This window comes from Ptiloglossa arizonensis, chromosome 3 (genome assembly GCF_051014685.1).
Source record: "Ptiloglossa arizonensis isolate GNS036 chromosome 3, iyPtiAriz1_principal, whole genome shotgun sequence".
Lineage (NCBI taxonomy): Eukaryota > Metazoa > Arthropoda > Insecta > Hymenoptera > Colletidae > Ptiloglossa > Ptiloglossa arizonensis.
In genome coordinates this window covers 20998622-21023900 of record NC_135050.1, presented here as the reverse complement: position 1 = coordinate 21023900, position 25279 = coordinate 20998622, and the positions used below count along the sequence as shown (strand labels likewise).

General features: G+C 48.2%; 1 protein-coding gene across 5 annotated transcripts in view; it reads right to left on the bottom strand.

Moving 5' to 3' along the window:
* The window catches only part of Rhogef3 (Rho guanine nucleotide exchange factor 3), a 204381-nt gene that overhangs the window by 82726 nt on the left and 96376 nt on the right, over nucleotides 1-25279 (bottom strand). The gene's annotated exons all lie outside the window — the stretch shown is intronic.

The window sequence follows — 25279 nt, the reverse complement described above, 5'->3', positions numbered from 1 at the left end:
ACTTAAAAAATTCTCGACAAATATCGCTACATTAGGCAGGTATTATTCCATCGTTCGGTTTATCCACCGGAATCGGCCGGAAGTATAATTATCCTACTTTCGAGCGGCGGGTTTATTACGTTCAACGGAACGAATATCCCGATACGATCTCTATAATTGATTGCAAGAAACGATATATCATTAGGATAGTGTCCCGCGGGCAACAGTTCTGGCAAATTAAATACAAGAAACGGATAATTTCGTACGGATTATCGACTCGTACGCTCGCGACCTTAGCGCCGCCATGGAAAAAGACGCGCACCGTGGATACGTTCGATGATAAGCGAGCAAATGATCGTTTCACGGAAATTAGCCCGGATCGTGGAGTTTCACTGTTCGAGAGAACTCCACCGTCTATGGTTGCACGCGTACCAAGAAATAAATATCGATTTCACTTTGCTGAATATGGCCGTACGAACAATAATAAACGAGCCGGTCGTAATTGCGGGCAGAACGAGAACCGATAGTGGAAGTTTGCCGGATCGTCGATCGGAAATCGGTGAAATCTCGCGTGGAAAACGTTATCGTCCATCATCGGAGCTCGAGCAGCTCCCGCGTGATAAACGTAAACGTCGATCGTTCGATTTGCGTATGCAAAACGCCGAACGACCGAAATCCCAGAAATCCGATTCCTCGGGACGAGTCGTCTACACTCGCGAGCACGTGCACGTTGACTCGTTCGGTAAACTTATCAACCGCTGGCCAGAAGCACAGGTTATTGAGCAGGCGGTAGTAATTAACGTAATTACTTTCCAGCCGTTGCATCAGCGGCGCGTATACGCTGCACCGGTGCAGCCGACTTCGCGTAATTTTAGGAATCTCCGATAACGAACGCACGGTCGTTGGCATTGCTCGTCGCCGCGACGATACCGTCTGGATTTTTCCACGATTGGGATCTAAGCGGCTCGCGGAGACGAGTGTCGTTTTTCGAATCGCGAAGTGTACACTCTCGTCGAGGGACGAACGCTCGAGTCTTTGCGTCGACGCGAATATTCGAAGGGTTTCGAGCAGAGAACGAACAATTTTCTATCCGATACGCGTCCAACTGGCACGACAATTCGAATCGAACACGGATCGAACCGTTCGAGCGAAAAAACGTAGAGAAGAAATCGTACGATCGTTAAAATATTACGAATATTGCTCATCGTGCGATATTGCGCGTATTTTCGGAACACACGGGTAAATGTTACCGGTAGCGTGCAAAGTACACCACCGTGTGTAACGAAGAGTCAATATTGCAAGATCTCCGTCTTGGCCATAAGTTCTAGCGGAAAGATCGGGAAATTTTTGCATCGTTCGATCATCGATCGTTAATTTCACCGAAGTTGAGCAAAGTTGTTCGTGTACTTTCTTCTGGAAGAAAAAAATCTGACGTAAGAGTATTTTACGTAACGTGTGAATATGTGCGCTCGTACGGTACGCTCGGTAGGAGATTGCGTTCGAAGTTACGACGAGTTCTGTTCGTTCAGGGGCAATCTCCTCGGACATGGGGAAAGGATGTCTGTATATCTGTCCCGTAGCAACCCGAATAACTGACTCCCGAACGAGCGAACCCCGCCCATAACTTCGGGCGCAATCTCTTGGCGCGCGTACTGTAAATACGCGCGAAATATATATCAGGACGTAAACGGGTAGTCGCGTTTCGACGAATCCGTGTAACTCGTTGTACAAAACACCGAAATATATATCAACGTCTGGATTGTAAATCTAGCAGCTGCGCGACCTTTGCGCCGAACTTTCCGAAATTAGATTTTACCGCGTAACGAATCGAACGGTGCGACCACCGAGCGCAAACATCGATCTACGCGGCGTAATATCGCGTTAAACGCGCGCTCCGAACAACGTTATTAATTTCGTTCATTTATCAAGCTGGCTCGAGGAAGGTAATCCTCTCCGTACGGTGGAAGTTCGATCGTAGGAAGAAAACGGGGTTGAAAAATTCCAGCTACGATCGAGGTTCATGAAATAATCAAAGCAACGAATCCAGTAAGAGTCCCGCCGCTCGCGGAGTACATTATCTCCTCTACGTACGGTCGCTACTATCGGTTACGTCTTTCCCTCTCTCTGTCCGACTTTACTCGTTTCTAAGTGACCATCCCGCCATTTGTCAACACGTTCCGATGAACCAGGCCTCCGTGCGATAAACGAGCCTCCGCTGTATCAACATTCGGTTAGTTTCTTATCTCACGTTTATCAGTTTACCAACGCGTCGTATATTACAACCGGTTATCTTTCCACCCTGACTCTACCGTTTTCCAAGTGACCATCTTTTCCATTTACGGATACGTCGCAACGAATGGGGCTACTGTGCAACGATTCAGATTTTACTTTATCGTTGTTCGATTATTACAGCTACGCTACATTTCACCGTACACTGTACCAATTATCCCCCCACCCTGACCTCGCTCGTTTTCGAGTCCCTGTACTTTCCATTTATCGATACGTCGCAACGAACGGGGCTCTCTTACGATAATCCAGATTTTATTTCGCCATCGTTCAATTAGTTCGTTACGCTACGTTTATTTTCTGAACAACGCGTCGCGCGATCGGTTATCACCGCACCGAAACACCATTTACTTCCAACCGATCATTTTTCCATTTATCCGTGTATTTCAACGAACGGGATTACTGCGTGACAATCCAGATTTTACTTTACCATCGATTCGATTATTACAGCTGCCCTATACTTGACCGTACACCGTACCGATTATCTCTCCACCTTGACTTTGTTCGTTTCCAAGTCCCCATTCGTTCCAATTCGCCAATATATTACGAGTCTCCGGGGTAACTCTTCGGGGCACACTCGCTAAACCTACGAAATGATACGAAATAACTAAAACTAAAAACTGGAATATTAACAGTCTCACCGTGCAGCTCGTTCGAATTTTTATCACGATGGGTCGAAGAATATCCGTGCGTATCGGAATATTAAAAAGGTGGGACATTTCTCGATCCGGTGTGTCCCAAAGAGCTGTACGAAGCTTCGCTGTACATTCCGGTTACTCGGTCGCGTTAGACACACCGATCGTCGAACGCGTCGTGACCAAATTCACGTACCGTTTGCGAGTTATCGGTCGAATTCGTTCGAATTTCGTTGGTCGCGCGCACCAGCGCGAAACAAGTGGTCTTTACGCGAGAGGATTCGTTACGTCGAGAGAGAGAGAGAGAGAGAGAGAGAGAGAGAAAAAGAGAGATAAAGAGAGAGCAAGAGGTTCATTACCGCGAGTACGAGTTCCGTGCGTACGAGACCGAAAGAGGGTTCGCGGGCCTTTGGCCGTACACGCACAAAAGATTCGCCGCGAAGCAATTACGCGCGAGACATTAAGCCCGAATAGAACTCGGATAACGGCCAGTGTCTTTGATCTACGCGCCTCAATTGGTCCACGTACATCCGACCGATGCTCGCTTTGATGCAAAGAGCGAAATTTTCGCTTCTTTTTACGGTGTGGCCTTGATCATGCCCCCGTCCCTGGTTTTCTTTCGCTAGGCTCGTTAGGGGTTCCACGAGTACGTTCAACCCACCGGGGGGATACAACGTTGCGCGAGTATCTCTGTATCGAGTGCTCGTAGATTCGTTCGCGAGTTCGGTGAATTCGAAGGCAACGGTCGAACCTGCGCGTCGTAGACGAGCCTTTGACGATCGCGACGAGACTCGCGCGATACCCGACCATCGAAATGTTTTCTCACCGACAACGAACGTCTGCATTATCGAACGACACGGTTCGAAACGGTCTAAGATTGGTTCGCGCAACGCTCGGATTACGTAGACACGGTACAACCGAGATTGGTTTGCGTTCCGAGCAGATTGTATCGGCGAAGCGGCACGGGGAGACAAATTCGTATGCGACGCGGGGCAGATTCGTGTGTCGCGTCGAATGTTCTCCCTGCTTCGAGGAGAATTGTAATTCCGCGGTCGAGCCGAATTGATTCAATCCGGGGAGAATCGACGCTCGAAGAGTTTCGAAATTCAACTTGCGACGAGTATCTCCGATTATCGTAACATTTCGAGGGGACCCTCGAAGTGTGCTTCGTACGAAATTAATTACCGTGCGCGAGTGTAACGATTATTCTTTCGTTTTAACGGTGCTTGAAAATACGAATTAAGGGGGAATCGATGGTTCGCGAGTCGAGAGTTATTCGATGAGAAATAATTTCTCGAAAACCAACTCCTCGTGACGTAGAGTCCATTTTATTTTATCGATTACATTCCGTGCAAGTATCTTTCCTTGTGCGACAAAATCAGTGGTACGCGCGTCGAGAGTTATTCGACCGGAAGTAATTTTTCGAAAACCAATTCTCCGTAATATAAATTCCATTCCGTTTTATCGATTGCATTCCACGCACAGTATCTTCCCCCGTTAGGCGGTAAATTACGAGACACTCTGTATTCGGTGCGATCCGTTTCCATCTCCACGGGCGCGTATCGAGGGAATTACTCGCATTGTTCGCGCGGCTATTTAAATTCTCGTGGAGACGTCGATCGCGGTCGATTCCACGTGCGCAACGAGGAACAATTTCCAGGAAGGGTCGCGTGGCCGTTAAATTCCAAACGGCGACGGCCTTTTCATTATTTTCTCCCTTGAAACGAGAGACGCCGGCATAGGCGTATTAATTCTAACGCGTCGCTCGGTACACGTGCCGCCATTCACGGTGCACCGAGTTGCCTCCACGGATCGCACCGTGAAACGAGTCGGTTGCGCTCGACGCACAGGATACGTTTGACGGGTTTCGAGTGAATGGTGTTCGTTAGCCAACCGACATTACGAAATATTAACTGTGTCTCATCCAATAAGACGGCTCCGTCCTTTTTCGAATCGGCGTGCCAGCCACTTTTTTCTCCCCCCCTGCTCTTTTATACTTTGTACGTTGAAAGTGAAAGAACAAGGGGACACGTATAATTATACGGGAAGCTTGCGTAACACGATTAAAGGTTAACGTTAAACGTCGGGAAAGTGTACCTTTTTTTTCTCTCTCGCCCCTCTCGTGTTATTTTTTCTTTTTTCTTTTTTTCTTTTCGTTTCTTTTTCCCGACGTTCAAAGAGGACCGAAAAATCAAAGTATCTCGATACGGCTCGATGCAATTTGGAGGATCGACGACGGAATATTTACCGACGAAACGACGTTCGAAACTTTGGCTCGCGTTCGCTCTCTTAACGGCGTGCCCAAAAATGGGGGCAACCGTCGATATACGTAACGATAAATGGAGTCGGGTCTCGCGAATCGATTCGGAAACCCAGTTTTAACGTCTTCGAGAGTCCTTGGTAAAATTGTCGCGAGAAAACCGTGAATCGGGACGCGAACGTTTCGTTGCTCGTCTTCGCGGTCCCGCGTTCGCGAAATTACGAACCCAACGGAGCGAATTAAGGCCAACGAAATCGTACAGCGGATTCGACAGCGAACCGATACTTCAACGCGCGCGCAAATTGCCCGAGAAGTTAAATAAGATTTTCCGGACACGGTTTTTTACAAGTGGCAAATATTTATGGGCAAATTATTTGCGAGAGCGGGGTTCGCGTGCCGAGCGATCCGGAGATAACACGCGAAGGTTCAATCGCGAGACGTGTTCGCGCGCACGTTTGCACGCTCGTGTTGTGCACGCGTACCGCGACGTTAATAATTTAGATTACAGAGTCTCGCGGCCTGCGTTGCAAGAATCGTAAATATTTAAACCTCTTCGGTCGTCGATGCGTTCATTCGATTAAATCGAAGCCTTCTGGCCGCGAAACGTCGCCCCGTCCGATTTGCACTTGTATTCAAAATCCGTCGCGCTCGACCGTTGCCTCGTAGCGAGGATCTCGTGAAACGTTTAAACTTTCAACAACCGCGGCACGTGTAATATTTTCTCTTTGGATCGTCGAGCGATCGGTCGAATTCGTACGAGGGACGCAAAATTTACCGGGAATTGTTTCGAGAATATGGTCATTCGTTTCGCAGAGACCTCTGAATCATCGACGGGATTTAATAAGTTTACGTTTCCTTTGACGGAATTTAATCGCTAAAGTTTGCTCGCAAAGGGCACAAACGTTACGAAGACGCGACGAGTAACGATCGTGGAATTAATTTCAAATTAATTCGAGCGTTCGTCGCGTTCACCGTAACCGTGCCGCGGGACGAATCATCGATACTCGATCGATGTAATTACGGAATAATAAATTTGAAAATTCCGTCCGATCGAGTCGCGGGATACGTTCGTGCGCGCACCGGGTCGGAGATAAAAGGTTAAACGTAAGGTAGAGAAAGGGGCGTGCATAAAACGACAAGGACGGGGTATAAAAATTAAGATGGGACGCCGATGAGGCCCCGAAGGAATTCACCGACGCCCACGAGGCTTTGTATCGGGAGCCCACGTGCTGGCTGAAACGAACGAGTGGGATCGTTGCAAAACACCTCTCGATGTAGGTATTCGTATCATATTTTGAACGCGCATCCACTACGTCGACCTCCGTATACACCGAGTCTACCCTAAACTGTTCGCCAAGATCCAGGATATTCGAGTAATCGCATTGACCTATATTTCTGCGCGACGCTCGAACACTCGAACGAAGAGTGTATCGGAACGAGAAACAACAAGACGAGCTGGAAGATAATAGTGGACGATAGGAGGAAGAGAACGAAACGGATGAGACGATTATCGAAGATAAAAAAATGGAGAGGAATTACGCGTACGTAGTTGGACAGAACCGGAGATAAATGTTTAAGAAAGATCTTCGAGATCGACCCGAGACGTTTTTAAACGTTTCTACGAACAACGAACACGTGTATCGGAAAGATGAAAACGCAAGAGGAACTCGGTCCGTGGACCGATTCCGTCGAAAATTTCGATCTCGAGGCGCGAGTCTCGAGCAACGATTTCTCGAACGATGGAAACGCGATCGTGTTCCTCGAATCGGTTCCGATCGCGCTTCCCTTTCTCGTTCGGTGTGGAGAGAGTGCAAGAAGAAAAGTCGAAGACGCGACGAAGAAACGCGACGAGAAAACGAAAGGGGGAGAGCAGATTCCGTCACCGGGATCGCTGGATTCGTTCCGCGACGAAGGAAACTCGGGCGGGTAAGAATCGCCGAGGGATCTTCGACTCGCGAGAAAGGGTCCACGACCGGCCCTCTGGCGACGAGCAGGAAAAGTTCCGTGACGTTTCGCCCCGTACTCCGAACGCGTACAACGGAAATCGAGTACTTCGCTGAAAGTATCTCGAGCTGCTCGAATTTCTTTCGAGCCCACTCGGAGCCTCGGTCGAATAAACGCGTACTCGTCTCTCGAGTCCGATAAAGCGAGTCTCTTTCTCGTCTCGAGTTTCGACTTCCGGCGCAGCTCCACTTCCAGGAATAATTGTCAAGGCACCGCTCGCTGGCACCCCTCCTCCTCCTCCTCCTCCCTCTCCCCCTAACCGTCCTTTCATCGGCGTGCCACGTCACGCCGCGTCAAACTCGCTTCGAGCGTTCAACTTTTCCTTTCGTCGATGCGTAGAAAAAGGAGCAGCGGCGCGCACTTCGCGACACGCCCTTCCTCCCTGTGTGCGCCGCGGCGCCGTTGCAACGCGAGCCACGAAACTCGGCGCAAGCGTAAAACGGCGCAATTATGCGGTCTAATTACGGAATAGCGCGTCCGTCGGCATACATACGCTTCCCACACAATTACGATCTCGCATAACGTCGGAGCAACGTATACGCGTCGTCCACCTGCGGGCCAAGTTACGTCCACCGTGGACGAATTACGGTAGCGATCCACGGACCGTCCGGAATGTGGTACGCGGCGGGACGCTCGTCATTGGTCCTCGGGTCCCGCGCGCGACTCTCGGTCTTAATATTCCCCACGGCGAGCGACGGTGGCGTCTCGATCGTTCGATACTTCTTTCGCAGGATCGCTACTAGAACCGTTTCGGACCGCGGTTCGAACGGATGCGTGTTTATTATCGAGCGTCGTCGTACCGTGTCCGCACTGCTATTCGGAATCGCCCTCGTAAAAGCGGTACGCGTTCCACGGCCTCGAAAGAATCCACCTTCGATACTGTTCGACGTTTCCGGATCCACGTCGCGCGTATCCTTTCGGAACAATTCTTCGCGACGAGTTTGCGGTTCGAATCAGGAGAGGGGAACCGATTGGAATCGAGAGTAAGGTCGACGATGTAAATTGAAAAAGAAATTGGGTATTTTCTTCTAAATAATAAACCCGAGAACTTTCGTTCTTCGCAAGGCAATCGTAAACGGTGATCGTTAAGACGCAAGGGTGTGTAGATGTCTCGGTTCGACGAATGTTGTACTCGTAATTGGAGGTTTTGTAAAATCGCGGGGAGGATAACGCGTGGATTTATAATCGCGAAAAAAATACTCGACGGTTACCGTGCGGCTACGACGGAAACGAAGCAGTCGCTCAAGGTCACCGAGGGCTTACTCCCGCGTTCGTGTACTCTATCGTTTTATCCCTCGTCTCTTTATGTAAATCTATAGACACACGCCCTCTGGCTCTTAAACAGGGAGGTAAGCTGGAACAAAGGTAGGAATCGTAGCTCGCGCGATACACAGAGAGAGGATATTAACTTTGAGCGGTGAACCGAGCTCGATCGAACCGTGGCCGTACTCTTTGGTACGGTTTCCGTTAAACCACTAAACCGTACGCGATTTAACAAGTTCAAGAATCAAAGTCACGGGAAATTCTACACGCGTTCGCGTTCCGGTAGATCCGTTTGGAGTTGTTGCGTTTCGAACGGAAACGAATTTTGTTTCGTCGCGTTATCGAAAACTCGAAGCGATGTTTTTCTTTCTTTTTTTTTTAATACCGTCTGGAACGAGTCCAAGTACTCGGGAAAGAGTCGAACGACGAGAGTCAAAGTTCCATTCGTCGAATCTGTATTTATTCATCGGGGAGCGTGATCCGTAGCGTATCACCCGGTATGTATATCTATGTATCGTTTCACCGCCACAAATCGCCGTTCATCTTCCAGAATTACGAGCCCGATACGATTTTCGAGGCATAAACTTCACGGCGTACTTCATGATCGAATATTGATAGTATTCAACGCAGTCGGAGCGCGGTTTCCACGAACAAAAAGAAATTTATGGGAACGAACGGTTCACTTCGGGGGAACAAAACGATCGATTTGTTGTGGCTCGTTTAATCAGAACCGTAGCAGGTGGTTGGCAACGTTCCGAGTTCGACTCGCGACTCGAATAATACGATCCCGAAAACTAGTATCTTATGAAATATCCTCGTCGATGTTCCAAGTCTCGACACGTATTTCCCCTGTACACAACTCGTTTTTCCCCGATTTTTCGAACCAAACGAAATTAGTCATCTTTTTTCGTCTCTTCTTTTTCTTTTTGCACAACCATTTCGTTCGTTTCGGAATTCTACTCGCACCGACGAACAATTCTCAAACGAAATCGGAGAGGAAGCTTTCGAAAGAGGAAAAAACTCGTACAATATTTGCACAAAAACGAAAGAAAACAAAAAAGTATGTTCGTGGAAAATAAAAGACCCTTTGAGATCGAAAAATGTTCGTTCCTAACGCGGGGATCTTTGCGATCGCGCTCCAGTTCCCTCTTTTGATCGTAAATTGACTCGAATATCGACCGAGTCTATTCGATTAACGTTTCAATCGATTCGTCGGACGTTTTCGCTGAGAAATTTGGAAGTCCGGCTAACGAGTACGATGACCGAAATCAAGTTTCCCGTAAAAAGTACTAATTGCACGGGGACCGGAAGTGTCCAGCCCGTTGTCGGTTTTCGTTTTGCAAATTTCAATCCCGGAAGTCGGGGATTGTTAAACGTCTCCCCGAAATCGCTCCGCTCGTCGTGAAATTCGATTCTCGTTCTCGCTGAATTTAATCCTCGATCCCTCGTGGAAGGATTTGAAGAAGAATATCGACGGAAGAGGAAACTTTCGTCCGTAGGGGGTGGAAAAAAATTTCCTTTCATTACGGCTGATCTTTCTCTGGAAAGCCCCTCTCTTATCCGAACGAAATCTTCCGGCGAGATTGACGGCCGATATTGGATCTCTATGGACGTCCCTAATTGTCGAGAGGGAAAAAAATTGATCGAGAGCCGATAGGATCGGAGACGATTCCACGGATCGTCCAGCGATCTCGACTAATTCGAATCCGTCGTTGCAACGACGAAATCCTGCTAAATCTTCTCCCGGCCCGCGATTTCGAACAACGAATCCTATCTACTCGAACGATTCACGAACTTCGATGGAACATTGAATACCATTCGAACGATCGATGAATTTGCATCGAGAACTGCCGGTATAAACGCAACGATAACTTAAATAGTGCCACGTGTTAGATTTTGAGAACCGTGTTCATTTCGTCGAAAGCAAAATCGTCCATTGCGCGAACAACGGACGCATTAATTACTTTTTCAGTTTTCTACGGTCAATCGCCGAGCAGAGAGTCGAGAAAAACACACGAGACTGTTCTTCGTTCGCGTAAAGTTGAACCATTGCGTTATCGTATACGCGAGATCCCTGCGTGTATCGTAAGGAAGCGAATATCGTAATCCGAACTTTAACCGAAAAAAAAAGAGAAAAAAAAAAACACTCCGCGGTGCAATTACGAAGAATTTTATGTTAGAAAAAAAGACGGAGGATCTCCGTTACTTAAAACCGGGGATGAAACCGGAAAGCCGGGTGGAATGGACTTTTTTTTCCTTCTGGAAATTGGATATTTCGCGTAATCCCTTTTAGGGTCGAAGGAGCGCCGTAGGGGGAGAAAAAGGGCCGTGTTGCGCGTCGATCCCGCGTGGAAAGGGGGAGTTCGACTCGGGATCCCCCCTGGCTTCCGGAAACGATATTATCGTGTATTCGCATAACGAAACGACCGTACAATGAACGCGTGGGCACCCTTCGTCGGAAAACAGGGTACGCTTCTACGGTAAGAAACAATGAGATTTCCTCTCCGGTTGCGAAAGCCACTTACTCGGTGCGTAGTCTCGATTAAATTAGATTAAAACAGAATTCAATTCCGAGACGCGTCCGCGCGGATACGTTTTGCTCTTAAATGAAGGAGTATTCGATTCGAGGGAATAATCGCGAGACGAGACATCGCGTTCTCGTACGATCGATCATAGCCTACGTAAGATATTCGCGAGCTGAGGAAATGGTTGTTCGAGAGAAGAAACACTGTAGAAATCGCTGTACACGGTTCACGTTGAATTATATCGTACGTTGGACAGTTATACTCGATAAGTTGCGTTTAGTTCCACGTGGCCGTGCTCCGTTTAAATCTCCGTGTCGTCCGCTCTTTCTCTCTATCTCTCGCTTGTTCGACACTCTCCTTTTGTCCTTCCGTTCATCTTAAATACAATATCCTAATTAGACCGAGTAAACGTAGGATGGTACCGCTCGCTCGTATTAATACAAACGTAGATACATACTCCACAGAAACCATCTATTGAAACAGATTTGAATCGCACCGCTTGCGCGCGCAAAAATATCTTTCCCCGTCGCGATCTTTTCTTCCGCGTTGTTACGATCTTAACGATGTATCATTTTTCCACCGCAGGGATCTAAACAGCGCGAATCACGTTCAGTATTGTTCGCATCGTTACGAGAGCTCGACAAAGACCGTCCATCGAAATAGATTTTTAACGCGTTAAAAAATATTTCTCCCTTCGCAATCGTTTCTCGCGCGCTGTCTCGATCTTAACGATCGTGTAATTTTTCCACCGTAGGGATCTAAAAAGCAGGAATCACGTTCAACGGTGCCAGGTTTGTTAAAAGTTCTCCGATCGTGTTCGACGATAGCTTCGGGAACGAAAAGAGGTCGGCGAATGTATCTCGTCGATGTGTTTCTCGAATATTGTTAGAGGCAATTGTTCGCTATTTGTAAATACTTTCACGGCATTCTGTCGCGCGGATGCTGCCGTTGAGCATTGTTCCCTTGTTGCGTATCGTTTAAAATCGACAAAAGTCGCGGCACAAAGACGTCAGAGTCGATCGACCGCGTCCGTGTATCGTACGATAATACACGAACTCCAGTTCTCCGGTATTGCGACGTCGATGGTCGATAACTTACGACCGGTTGTAAATACAGATTTAATTGGATTGCGTATTCGCTTACGTTGCATTGCCCCATTGCCGCTCGACTCTGTTCGCTCTTTCAAAACGAACGGTGGTTATACTCTCGTAAGTACAGTTCCCGCCAACGACCGCGACATTGTTCCCGCTCGATCCGTGGAGTGCTCCTTGTATTCCTCGAATATCTCCGAACTGCGATCCGGATCAAAGATCTCGCAAAGTTACTTTTTCTCCCCACGATACGTCGCGATAAATCCAAACGGGCAACGCGGAACGGAGACGAACACAGCGTCGAGACAATCGCGTCGAAGGGCCAACGAAATCGTTCGTTACTGTTACGATTCCCTGTTCGAATACTCGCTCGTACGCCTCAAAAATCGAGATTCGACGAGCAAAAATCTCCAAGTGGATTCGGACAACTGTATCGTTACCTTCCACCGACCCTTACGATCGTCGAAACGAATACTCGGGATGTTTTTGATAACGAATAGTATCGCACCGTACGTCGTCGTACGTATGGATGTACGAGGATGTGTCCGTTCCAAGTCCGTGCACGATTTTTCGATCGTTGGCCCATTCGATGGTAAGAGTTTCGGTGAAAATTTAACGGGTATTCGGCGCACGAAACTCGAAAATTGCTTCCACCGTGAAAGCAAGGTCACCTTGGATTTTTCGAACCGGGATTGGATATTTTTTCTCGTCGTATTGTAGGGAATTTATACGCGGCGAAAGATAGTATTTTTATCGGCACTGTGTTCAAAGTGGAAAATCGAACGTTTACGGTGTAAATATACTTTACTCGGTATTACCGAACGTGGACCGTACAAAGAGCGGTTCTTTTACAATTTTCATTTATCCCCGGAACGCTCTAAAATCCTAATTCCACGTTCACGTTCGGTAATCCGCGTTCAAACGGCCCAAGACTACCGTAACAAACACTATTAACAGAAACACGATGTTACACGGTTTTCCAATTTGTCTCGCGACGCACCCGAAGAAAACTTCTCGGTCCTGTGCAAAGAACCCAAGGTAGTCTTCGTTTCGTTGGGAAAACAATTTACGAAAGAATTCGATTCGACGAGTTCCCCGCTCGAGGGAAAGTTTCGCGCGTCGCGAAGCCGTTTTCCCGACCGTGTTAACGATCTGGCAAATAATTGAAGGAAAATCGACAATCGACGTTACCGGGGTGGAAAATGCTGGCTATTCTACGAGCTGTTTCCAAACGGTCGAGGATATACCTACGCGCGTATCGCGCGATACTCGAAACACAACCGCCGATGTGTAAATGTCTCGTTAACGGCGAGCGGACGGGGGCGAAGTCGTCGCGGTGAATTAAAACGCACGAGCGTGGGTATCGAACGGACTAATTAATTATCCCGGTGTAAATTTCACGGATAGCCGTTTCGCGAGCCGAGTACACACGTATCGGGAAATGTACGCAACGAAGTCTCTCATCGAGGCGGTTAGGGAAATAAATTGGCCGCTCGCCAGATTACTTCCGAAGCGGGCGCGTAAAGAACGAGCGTACGCGGAACGAGACGTTTCGACCGAAACTGGTCGTAACGGAACGAGAACCACGACAATCGCGAGTGAACGCGAGTTTCATCGCCGAAAGCTTTTACAATAATGCTTTCCGCTTCGTGGCCCGTGTTTCGTTGTAATTAAAATCTCGTTAGCCCCGAGGTCGTTTCGCGCGTATCGACGATACGTCTCTCGACGCGCGGAGAAACGGGATCGCATCGTAATATCGCGAATTAAATAATAACCCTCGCGAGATATACGCTCCTCCTCTGTTCCCATCCACGGTTCAAAGGGAATTTAACCCTTGGCGCTTTTACGTCGAGCGTGGCACCGCGTTTCGTGCAACGTGCTCCAATCTCGAGCCAGACTCGAGACGTTGCGAAACGCAATTTAAACGAAAACATCAACGAAATATACGTTACGCGTTCCGTACCGTTACGGTGCAACATTTTCTCGAGATTCTTCTCTTTGGTGAATCGACGGAGAACTCGTTGCTAGGTAGAGAAAAAATTAAAGAGCCGAAAGGGTTGAGCGTCCCGTTAGGTTCTAGGTTCTCGCGCGAGGACTCTCGACCGGATACGTTCGCGTGCGATGCAACGACATCCTGTATACAGGAAGCCCGAGTAAGTTCCTCGACGATCCATCGATCTGTGAAACTCGACGACCGTCCCGTACCCCTTTCACCGTGTTCGAGGATACTCGAGAAATCTTCAGGAACGTCGTCGTTGTCGTCGTCGTTGTCTCTTTACGGATGCTCCATTGCGTCGTCCCTGTCCGTGCTGTCACCCCGGTGCTCCTCTAAGCCCGGAAATCTTCGGCAAATTAATCGTTTCGCTCGTTGGCAAACATCTCTCGAGGTTGTACGACACCGATCGCGATTAAAAACGGGACGCTCTCTTTCTCCCCGCGATATTCGAGGTTTCTGAATTATTTATCGGGATTTAATCGAGGTTAACGCGGGGCGGTTCGTTTATTTCGATCGTCTCGAGTGCGTCGTTTCCGACGGTCGGAACGGCACGAAACGAAGACGTCTGTCTCGAGAGACGCCGGTCCTCTTAATCGAGCTACTCGGAGCTTCGGAGTCCTTTCGATTGTTTTTCATATTTCCTTTCTCGTGAAAATCGAGAAAAATAATTTACTCGCACTTCGGAATAGAGTAATCCTTCTGTACGTTATTTCGTACGTCCGTTATTTCCAATGGAGGAGTGACCACTGATTGTTGTGATCGTGGTATTTCGAAGTTTTACAGTGAATCGTTTCAATTTTCTTTCGTATTCTCTTTCTCGTAAAAATCGTCCGATAAGAACGATCTCGCACTTCAGGATCGAGCAATCTTTCCACGCATTCTTTCGTACGTTCGTTATTTTGAATGGAAAAGAGCGCGAATCCATGACGTTTGCTTCGAGAGACCACTGGTTTTTTCGGTCGTGGTATTTCGAAGCCTCGAAATCGATTCTTTTCGTATTCCCTTTCTGATAAAAATCGGCCGCTCTTCGAGAAGCAATAGGTTGTTCGATAAGTTTCGTCGCTCGATGAAACGTATCGCGCGGTACAGTGCTAGGTTGCTCGATAAGTTTCATCGAACGACCGAGTGGTCCTTTCGCGAGCACTCTTTCGCGGTAAAATACTAGGGAGCTATTCGAGGCGATCGAAATTAATGGGCCGCGGTGTGTAATCACGGCAGTCCATCGACCATTTGAACAGGCTTACCGTATAATCGGATTGACGATTAATCGACCGGTTTATGATTAATTAGAACGGGAATATAAAGTGTCGTTGTCGGGACGCTCCAATTAACGGTTATCAAACCGAGCGGTAGACGGTAGGGATTTTAACGAGCCACGCCGAAGACTTTCGACAATTAGACGCGAGGTGGGGAAAAGCCTCGTTCGCGGCTCGAATACGCGAAACGAGAAATATTGTTCGCGGGAATCGCGGTATTCTCGCGGCGCACGATGCGCCTTTTGACGAGAGAGAGAGAACCGACTCTCTCGTCCCGTCCGGTACTCCCGACGTTCCAAAAGCGAGAAAAGATACCGAGCGACGTCGAGTAACGTTGAAGTTGCGCAAAGTTTCGTAGGAGCTTTGCATTGTTAAACGCGCACGCGACCGAGCTCGGAAAAATATTCTCGGTAGCGAACCATAAGGGAAGAGAACCGTGCATAATAGCCGCCGCGCGAAGACGAGACGAAATTATTACCGTGTCCTAGGTGACAAAGAATCCTCACCTCGGCCTTCGTACTCGGTGATGTGGTCGAGGCAAACTGGGTCAGGTGTGTGTTCGTCCGTGTACGCGCGACGGTGTGCGAGCACGAATTCAAGACTGTCGCATTGTCCGCGCGAAAGGAATATCCCTGGACGAGGTATCGTTTTCCACCAACTTGGAACATCCATCGTGAAACTACGACGAATTAATTGCATCCCGGTTGTGTCTTTCCGTAGAGACGCCATCGACTCGGTCGCGAAGCGCCGATCTTTCGATGACGACTAATCGGACCGAACCGACTCGAAGCTTGGTAAAACTTTCCCTATTTATCGATATTCCGATCAAAATTGATAAAATACTGTTTCCTTGCACGCGTCCGAAGAGGCCCTCGTTAAGGTTCGTCTTTCGAGGCATTAATTCAACGCTCGTCGATCTCTACGTCATGTATTTCGGAGCGAACGTTTCGCGAGTTTCCCCAAAATTGTAAAATATAATTCTTTGTACGATACGAAGAATCGTAGGTACGCAAAGACACCGGTAAGAATTCAGTGTTCGAGTTTGCGTTCTGAAATTACCTATACACTTTATGTCGCGAACTGTTCAATTTTAGAAACGACGGAACATCGTTTCTCCATGTTTTCGAAGCCGGGTACAAAGCGAACGGAGAAGCTTTTTGCGTCCTCGTTGGTTGATTTTTTTTGTTGTTTTTTCGTTCGGGTCTCCGGGGAGAAAGTTTGGTCCGAAACGAAATTTAGTTTCGTAAGCTGTCTTATCTTCTCGGTTCGAGCCGGGTCCACGGGAGCGGGTTTCGCGGTGGACGTCTAGGGAGGATTTACGGAGGATTTTCCAGAGTTACGAGTGGGCTCGCAACGGTGACAACGGCCGGCCCAATGAAAACCCGGGGTGAATGCGACGCGAGGCGACGCGACGCGATGCAACCCGCAACGGTGCATCGGCACGCGTATTTTATGCGTGACATAGGATGGCAGACTGAATGGACAGCCACTGCGGGAAGGATGCGGTTAACCTCACCAGTTTCGTGTTTCCTACGAAGGCGAAGCGTCGATACCGGGATACCCACGTGACGTTTCGCTTTCGAGGGTTGTGGAACGATGCCCCGGGTTTTATATCACGATCGACCTACGCGATTTCTACTCCTATCCGATCGGTGTTTCGTTGCAACTGGGACGCGACCGGTTTTCAAATTTTCGACAAACGATAATGCTCCCGCGATCTACCCTTAAGGATCGCGTAGCACGCGAGCTAGCTACGGATTCTTAAAAATGGAACGATTCGACTTTAATGGAACCAGATCACGAACGGGAAAGTAAAATTTATCGCGTAACAACGATACATCGGTCGAATAAGTATCAACACTTTCGCTAAATGTACGTATTATGCGGCTCTCGCGATCTCGTATATTCGAAGAGATCGCAAGGAAAATAGAAACCACGCGAACGAGGCCGATACGACGAAAGATCCAGCCGAGAACGATTCTCCTTCGATCGGGACGAACGAAACGAATTACGTTTACGTTTGGATGGATATCGTTAAATATCCAACGAAAAAGAACGATGCAAATTGAGCACCGTTCGCGGAAAGATCCACGTAGAGAGGTGGACCGAATCTCGAACGGTGAGACGCAAACAGAGAACGAAGTTCTCGGTGGATTCTCGACACTGCTCGGAACAACCGCGGGCGAAAATTTACCGCGTTCGCGCTACGTCTCTTTACGGTTGTTTGTATCGACGCTCGCTAAACGATTATATTATACAGCTTTCGCGATCTCGGATATCCTCAAGACCGCGAAGAATAACGATGCAAATCGAGGCTGATTCGAAAGAAGATCTACGCCGAGATACAACGAATTTCTCTCGATCGCGGCAAAGGAACTAGCGAAATAAATTACGGAAGTTTCCTAGTACGGTCGTCTCCGCGTTCTCGACTTTACTCGGGACAACCGTAGGCGAAAATTCACGATCGTCTCTTCACGGACGTTTATATCGACGCTAAATGATTATATTATACGGCTTTCGCGATGCTGGATACGTTTAAAATTTGCGGGGGAAAAAAACCAAGCAAATCGAGGCTCATCCGTAAGAAACATCTACGATGAATCTCCCTCGATAGAGGCAAAGAAACTAGCGAAGTGAATTACGAAAGTTCCTCGGTAAAGTGTTTATATCGACCCTCGCTAAATGTACACCACTCGCGATGTTGGATATTCTTTAAATTGCTAAGAACACCGACGCGAGCCCGACTCGAAATAAACTACGAAAGTTCCTCGATAAAACGTTTGCGTCGACCCTCGCTAAATGTTCACGGTGTTGAATATTTTAAAAATTGCAACGAACAGCGAATCGAATTTCATTCGAAAGAGCATCTAAATGCGTAAGAAATTTTCCTCGATCGGAGGAACGAGGGAAAATAAATTACGGAAGTTGTCGGTTAAAATCGTCTCTGGATTTTCGACTCGGCTCGAAACAACTCTAGGAAAAAATTCACACTCGCCATGTTGGATACTTTAAAAATTGCAACGAACAGCGAATCGACTTCGATTCGAAAAAGCGTCTAAATGCGTAAGAAATGTTCCTCGTTCGGAGAAACGAGGAAAAATACATTACGAAAATTATCGGTTAAAACTGTCTCTGGATTTTCGACTCGGCTCGAAACAACTCTAGGAAAAACTACTCTAGTATCCACACTCGCGATGTTGGATACTTTAAAAATTGCAACGAACAACGAATCGACATTGATTCGAAAAAGCATCTAAATGCGTAAGAGAATTTTTCTCGATCGGAGAAACGAGGGAAAATAAATGACGGAAATTTATGGTTAAAACCGTCTCTGTATTTTCGACCGGGCTCTAAACAACTGTAAGGGAAAATTGCCAAGGTCCGCGCGACGTCTCTTTACGGATGGTTATCGAGGCTCGCGGCGGGAAAGGCACGTCGCGCGCCTAGGCGGAGAGATCCCCCTGGTACGAGGCAGGTTCTTCCAAGACCAGTTTTTCTTTAATGCCGCACGCCGGCCGGCTCTTCATGAAGCAGTTTCTGCTGAAGCAGACAATGCACGATGCGGACGAAGGCAGCCTCGGGGGGCTCGTATTTCATTGATATTGCATCGTGAATTCCCGACCTAAATCACATTCTGATAGCCAACCAACCCTCCGCTCCTCCCTTTCTCCTTCCTCTCTCATTTTTGCCACCGTCTCTCCTCTTCTCTCTCATCTTTCTCTCTTTCTCTCCCTCTCTCTCTCTTTGTATCGTATCGTGAAATTATTCACCAGCGGGGCCTCGAGGAAACTCGAGAAACACGAGCCGCCTTATGCCAAAGGCTTTCATTGGACGTCTTCCCCGTTGCATCTGTTCGCAGCCGTCTCGCGATCGTGCTCTTGAATATTCCATTTGAGCCTCCTTACGATCTTATTATGCAGAAATTGTATATTCCGCGTTTTACGTGACTCTCGATGTTCAATTACGTCCGCAAATAATTTCATTTCGTAAGAGGATCGTGTACACCTTGTTTGTACACCGTTCCGGTGGTCCGAACCCCTTTCGTCGATAGGGTGAAATATTTCACGCGTAATCGATACAGCGAGGACCAAAAAACACGGACGAATCGTACCTGCGTTTCGCGCCATCGAATATTTCGTTGGCCTCGTTTACGCGATAAATTCCGTTCCGTTGAGTAAATTGCGTACCTCGATTGCAGCGTTAAAAAGAAGTTAAAGAGCGTTAAAGAGGACTCGGCTGAGTTCTCCGCGACTCGTACGGATACTTCGAGAGGTTCGTTACGTTCGAATAAATGAAATTCGACTCGTCGTTCCTTGCTTCGCAACGCATTCAGGGCGGGTAGTTTCGCGAACGTTTAAGCGGACGTTACGAACCGCGTGGCTCGTCCTATCGATTTACGAAACGGAATTTCTCCTCGATTACTCGGTTTAATTTTCGACCAAAATTTCGTTAATCTCCCGCGCCGCTGACCGAAAAGTACGTTTCCCACTTTTTATCCCGTAATTCTCTTTTCAGCGATATTTCAGAACCGCAGGAACGCGCGACGACTTTCATTTTTTCCCGAGCAATTCAATTGTTCTCCCGAGCGATTTCAACGGCAACGCGATCCGTCCGAAACAAACGAAAACTTCGCTTCCACCGAACCGGAAGACGATTAATCTTTGTTCCCGTCGAATTAATAATTCATCTTCCAGCACCGCCACCGGGCAACGTCGATTAAAGTATCGTCTTCCCGCCGCGAAGGCCTACCTCGTCCGTCCTTTCCTCTTCACCTTTTCCCACTTTTTCCTCGTTCCCGAGAAGTTTCGAAAAAATTCACCGGCTGTCTCGCGTACGACCGATATTCACCGAATCTCTTTCGTCGAGTTTCGCTTAGACACCGCTCGACGAATGGAAATAACGCGACGCGGAACAGTGAACGTTTTCTCTTTAAAAACCCGCGTCTCGTTCTCGGTGCGCTAAATACCGGCCCTCTTTCGTTCCGAGGAAAGAATCGCGAGCGGAGCTCGTTTTTCGTTTCCTCGTTATCTCCGTTTTACCATAAACGTTTCGTACCTTTCTCGCTTCGTCGATACGTGAAATTATTCGGCGAAGGGAACGCGAGAAAAGTGGATCGGGAATTCTTTTATCGTAGCGTCCGTTTCGAGTCCTCTTCGCGCGGGGGATTTTTACAGACCGAACGATTCATCGATCGAAGTAACGGCGGTGTTCGTCGAAGCTTCTCTGGACACCGAACCGCGGAAGATAACGAACGAGCTGCCTTTCTTCCGATACCATTGTCCGACGTCTTTCGACGATGCACAATTTGTACACGCTTAACCATTACCGCGTTCAATTTCCTCGTTGCACGCCGCCACCGCTACATTAATTCCGTCACCGTGACGAGTCGACGTTATTTGTGCTCCTGTCGCAGCTACGAGCCTCGTACAACTCAGCGAAGACACCGACGCGACCTAAAACCGTGCCTACTCGGTGAGATTGCATCTCGGCAAATTTTTCCGCGAACAGTCGACGTCGTTGCTTGCGACGTACAAAATGGCCGACTCGAGAACGCAAATTGGAAAGAAGGTGTTCGTCGAAGTTTAGACCGATCGAATAGTTCGCACCTGTAAACCAGTAGTGTACATTCTGAGATCGCGAAACACGCATTAACCTATAAGTATTCAATGTTTGGGTCGATCTCGGCGTGGGTCCGAACGGACCCGGACACCGTCTTACGCGCGGAGGATTAGCGTTGGTGGTGTTATTGTATACATATTATTCGATATTGTATACATATACAATATTTGCAACACGAGCAAGTGTGTTCTTGTCCAGCTGGACGATTACAATGACTTTTTAGTAAAGCATCGGTAACAAATAGAGGATCGAGACCAATAATAGAAGTATCTCGGCGTGGTTTCGAACCGACCCGAGCGCAGAAGATCCGCCTCGGGATGCTCGATCGTGTTAACGGTCGTGTTAAATTTTTCAGAAATTCTTCTTCTTCTCCCGTTCGTGATCGCCTGGACATCGTTCGTGGAATACGCCTATCCACTTACCGAGTGGTTCTGCTTCCGATCAATGTCGCGGGTCAACGCGATAATATCGACGAAGCCGGCGACTCGGCAAGAAACCGTTTATAAATGGTACGACGGATTTAACGAGAGCAAAAATGAGTTACGAGATGTCCATCGCTGGGTGGTAAGGTCCGAGCTCGTGACCCACGGGAGACTTTTTGCCGGTGAAACGGGACAGCTAATGGACGGACGCGAATTCGAGTGTTTTCCCATCGAGGAAAACCGTGCAACGAGATACACCCCGAGTCCTCCGTGGCTTTCTAAAATAAATATTTCCCTAATGATTAGAAACCGCGCGCACGTTCCAACCAACGGATCCTCGTACGGTACGGTGAAAGAGTTCCGATTTCCTATCGAGTTTTACACAATTGTAACATTGTTCTCCCGGTAACGGATGCGGAGAGTCTGGAATCGTTCGCCCGAGGACGACCACGACAACGACGACGACGACGACGACGACGACGGTTCGTAGACATTTTTAATTTCGCGTGCTGACGCGGAGAGAGTTAATTAACGCCGAGTCATCCTCTTTGTTTCCACCACTCCGCGACAGAAACCGTTTTCCGATATCCGGGGATCGATGACCTCGCGCTTTTTTTTTCTTTCTTTTTATTTTGCGGACGATATCGCACAGGTACGATAAAATCGGTACCAGGGAACGTACCTGGAAAGCTCCGAGCTCTCGTCCCGGAAGCTCGCGCATAATTCTGTTCGAGTACGCGTCTAATAACGCGCGAGCAACGTAGAGCCACCAGTAGAGCGAACCGCGGGATTCGAAACACCGGTATACGCGGTCGTGTTGTAAAATTCGTAAAAACAAACGCGAATTACCGGAATGAACCGTGGTTCGGGTAATCGAGTTCCGAAATAACTCCCTGAACGCGAGCGCGAGACGAAAATTTGATAAGCGACTCTTAACGCGAGCGTGTTCGCGCGCTGGTTCGATGGTGGGGCGATACAAAGTTTCCATCGGCAATTAACGGAGCGGAATTCGCTTAAAAGGCTTGTAAAGCGGTCAGCGTTTAAACGAACGATCGCGTAAAGTTTGCATTTTGCGTGTCTGGCCGCGAATCGTTTGTTCGGAAACACTCGTTCCGTTTCGGTGTCGAAGGATTCGATCGATTCGTCTTCTCGTCGTTCTCTTTTCGTCACTTTTCCACCCCCACCCCCTCTCCCGTTCGCGATGAATTTCACGGCGGTGACGTACCTTGGTTCGTCGATCCGGACGAAAGTAATAACTATCGCGAGGAATCGCGAACGTCGAATCTGGAAGAGCGTGTTTGGCGAAAATATTCGTTCAATTTGTCGTTTCGTGGCATCCTTTTGAGCGATTTTACCCCCTTCTACCCTGCACGAGCAATTTCGAAGAAACGGTAACGCAAGAAACAGTATCTTCCACGAGAGATCACGATCCATCGAGAGGGGCCTGTTGTGTACCCTCTCGGTGCGTTTGATTGAAAATATTTATTCAATTCGTCGTCTCGTCGTTCCCTCTTGACTCGGTTCGTCGATCGGGACGAAAATAGTAGTCATCGCGAGGAATCGAATCGAAAGGGGGTGTACCCTCCCCCTGTATTTGGGAAAAATATACGTCCAATCGGTCGTTTCGTCGCTCGTTTTCGAGCACTTTACCTCTTGCTACTGTGCACGATAAGTGGCAGTGGTACCTAGGTTCGTAGATCGGGACGAGAGTAGTAGTTATCGCGAGTAATCGGGAACATCGAAAGGGGGTGTACCCTCCCCGTGTATTTGGCAGAAATATTCGTTCAATCGGTCGTTTCGTCGCGCTTTGCCTCTTGGTACTGTGCGCGACGAATTTCGCGTCGGTGGCAGCGTAATTCGTCCATCGAGACGGAAGCAATACCGCGAGGAGGAATCGCGAGGAACCGGGAGGGGGCTCAGCTCGCGTACCCTCCCTTCCTACGTGTTTGGGAAAAATGTAACGCGCGCGCAGCGGCGTATAATTACGGCGAGGCGTTGCCGCGCGGCGAACGTTTCGCGAAATTTATGGTGCCCCGCGAGCGATCTTTCGCGGAACCACGTGAAATATCGTCCCGCGATACCCGCGACGGAACCTGGAATTTAATAATGGCGAATAATAAAGCGGAAAATTTATAACCGCCTCCTGGCTGGCTTTCGTTTGTCGTCGTGACGTTCGACAAAGCCGATAGCCGATACGTTACGCGCTCGTTGTACAACGCGCGTACGACCAACGGACCCATCGCTCGGAAATTAAAATTCAATTTTACATATTACGTTTGCGGATCGCGTTCCGTACGGGTTACCACCGCGGCTGGGTTACGCCGCCCGTGGGCTTCAGTATCCACGGAATTAAAGTATCACAATTAACCGCTACTGGTTGCAACAACGAAAGCGGTACTCGCATCGAAACGGCTAAGGGGACCGGCGAGTACTCCGGCGCATTCTTTTCTCTACTCTATGGGGTGTAAGAGAGCGATCTTGCTCCTAATACGGGGCTGGGAATATTTTTAAAGCGAACGTTCTTTTCGCTACTCTATCGCTGGTGAAACGGTGATATTGCGTTCGATACAGGACCGGGAAATTTAAAGAACGAGCATTCTTTTCGCTACTCTATCGCTGGTGAAACGACGATCTTGTATTTAATACGAAACTGGCAAATTTAAAAAACGAGCATTCTTTTCGCTACTCTATCGCTGGTGAAACGACGATCTTGTATTTAATACGAAACTGGGAAATTTAAAAAACGAGCATTCTTTTCGCTACTCTATCGCTGGTGAAACGACGATCTTGTATTTAATACGAAACTGGGAAATTTAAAAAACGAGCATTCTTTTCGCTACTCTATCGCAGGCGAAACGATGATCTTGTACTCGATACGGGACTGGGATATTTTTCAAACGACATTCTCCTCGCTATTTCATCGCAGGTGAAACGGTGATCTTGTTTTCGACACAGGGCCGGGAAATTTAAATCGTGTACCGCGCGCAACGTTTAACCCTTCGACTACGATCGACGCCTATGGGCGTTCGGTACGTGTTCCGCGCACAGTAATAAATTGCTCGATAAGTTTCGTCGTTCGATAAGAAACGACGCTATTAGATCCCTCGTTTTATCTCCGTAAAGACGATGCTACAGTTTGACGAACACGTGCAAAGTTTCACACAGATCCGTCGACTCGTTCGTGTATTTACAATTGTTCAAAGTTGAAGCGTCGCAATATTTTTTCACGATAGAAAAAAACGACAAAACTCATCGAACTATCCAGTACACTGGTATGCGCCGAATCGTTCGTAGTCGAAGGATCAAAGAAACGTTCTATCGTTCGCGATTGGTCTAAGATTCGAGGCTTCGCGATGGAATTGTGCGGCTTCTACCAGGTTATTCGTTTATTCGGTTCGCTAGGGGACGATTGTCAAGCTCGCGACTAGCTCTAGCCATCGCAAAGGTTTCAAACTTACGAGCGATCGAAACATCAACGAGACACTGCATACAACAATCCCCCGGGAATCGTCGATAACGACGCGATACGGAGGGTGTTCCCGAAACGAGTCGCGGCACTTCGAGAGCGATTACCACTCGTCGAGACGACGGAGAAAAAGGCGATGTAAACGACCGCGAACGATTCGAGTTCCCGTGTATCCTCGTTCGACCCTTTGAGCCTCGAATGCTCCCGGTCGAAGCAATCTACGCGCCGCGCGTCTCACGCTTCTTCGAGACGGAATATTTCTTTCGACGAACTTTGTCGACCGAATGCACGATCCACGGTTAAGTTACCATTACGATTCTTTCGTCCCGAATTAAATAATACGAGAAAGTTATTTTCGAACGTATATAAATCCGTCCGTACCGAGAACTTTCTCCGAACGCGTATATACGCGTTCATAGTCCACGCGGATAGCTCTCTCCGAACGCATATACGCGTCCACGCCACTCAAAGGGTCAA